General features: G+C 42.1%; 1 pseudogene; it reads left to right on the forward strand.

Annotated features, from left to right (window-relative positions):
- Positions 1–1,854, forward strand: part of LOC105537063 — a 6,564-nt pseudogene that overhangs the window by 3,611 nt on the left and 1,099 nt on the right.

Below are 1,854 nucleotides of genomic sequence, written 5' to 3' on the forward strand. Positions count from 1 at the left end.
AGCAGGCAAATTCAGAGAGGCAGAGAATGGAGTGGTTGCCGGGGCTGGGAGGAGAGGGGATTGGGAGTTGTTTAATGAGTACAGCGTTTCTATTTGGGAAGTTGGGAAAGGTCTGGAGACGCGTGGTGGTAATGACTGCACAGCAGTGCGAATGCACTTAATGCCACTGAACCGTACACCTAAAAACAGTTAAGATGGTAAATTTTATGTTATGTGTGTGGGTACATGTGCATTTAGTAAAATTTTCAATGAAAAAAGTGAAGAAAGATCTTTTTTAACACAGGAGACAATGGGCGGGCTGCACTGAAAGACACTGGTTGTGATCATAAGCATGTTAAGATGTGTTCTGAACTCAGACACACATCAAACCCTGTTATCGTCTCTGTCCTATTTTATTAGCACTATAATGCGCTGAAATAAACTCCTAAGCTCATATACACATTAACCATAAGCATTAGACTAAGAGGACAGGTCTGAGCACACAGCTGGGCCTTGCCCTTCCTTATGAAAAACAATCACATTCAAGTCTGGTCAAGTTATTTAGGGAAGAAGGACCAGAAAATTATTCTGCCTCAAATTCAAATGGCATGCCAGAACTGACTTTTCCTACTCTCAAAAAAATTTATAGTACTTTCTATAGCCCATACTAGGTAGAATATTATGCATAAAAATTATTCTCCAGAAAAATTAGCTGGGTGTGGTGGAACATACCTGTAGTCCTAGCTACTTAGGAAGCTAAGATGGGAGGATCGCCTGAGCTGGGGGAGGTCAAGGCTGCGGTGAGTGGTGATCGCACCACTGTACTCTAGCGTGGCAGACAGAGTGACACTCTGTCTCAAGAAAAAAAAAAGTATTCTCAGGAATCGTGATAAAAGGAGGAGGCACCCATATCAAGCTTTGAAAACCTCGTATTTCTCTAAATCTAAATCTCTGTTAAGCCCCTTGGTTAACAGAGTGGTTAAGCCCCTTGGCAACTTATTTCCCAAAGCTAGTATGAATTATAACTCATTTAGTAATCTTGTCTAGGAGTTTTCGTCCGTATTCCAAACAGAAGCAGGAGTTTTAATAATACTCATCATCACATAAGAACTTGGAAGAATTTGTTCTCCCCAGCCAGCAAACTTCTAGTTGTATAAATGGTAGGAAAAATTCAAAGTCACAAAGAGATAATATTTTCATAGGATTTTCATCCTCCACAGTCTTTGACAACCTTTGTGTTCCCAAAAAACATACCCCAGGGCTCTAGGAAGTAGCAAACAAAATCAGTCCTTATGGGAAACAGGAAATCAGTCCTTATGGGAAACACTTTGTTGCTGCTATTGTTTTAAAGATTTATTCTTGGCTTACTCTGCTCATTCTGAATGGGAAAATGGCTCTGTTTATGGGCCTGGGAGAGTGAAGCTGTGGTCACAAAGGAGAAGGAAAGGCTAGAAATTACAAATGTCCAGCACTTTGACTCTACGTATTAGTTACGTGTGTTCAGAATTTTGAAAAATGACTTAATTTTGTTCATCCAGAGAATAGCACAGGAAAGGCAAGGTTTATGAGAAAACTCAGGTGGATTCAAGGATGGCCTAACTGAAAGAACACCACATAATTCCAGACTCACGAACTCGGTCCAGCGAGGCTCCGGGGGAGTTATAAAGTCCTCTAAAACTCGGTTCTGGGCTCTCAGATCTTGCAGGAGAGGACAGCAAAGGAAGGTAAGATAGCTCACATTGACAAGAGTGAGCGAAGGGCGCGCTCTGAAGGGGAGAGAAGTCTCGCTTACAGGGAGTGGAGCAGGGAAGGCCCCTAAGCAGAAAGAGAGAAGACAGAGTTTGCTTGCTGGACAATGGAAGCCCTGGAATGTTT

The sequence above is a fragment of the Mandrillus leucophaeus genome, unplaced genomic scaffold (genome assembly GCF_000951045.1).
Source record: "Mandrillus leucophaeus isolate KB7577 unplaced genomic scaffold, Mleu.le_1.0 Scaffold168, whole genome shotgun sequence".
Lineage (NCBI taxonomy): Eukaryota > Metazoa > Chordata > Mammalia > Primates > Cercopithecidae > Mandrillus > Mandrillus leucophaeus.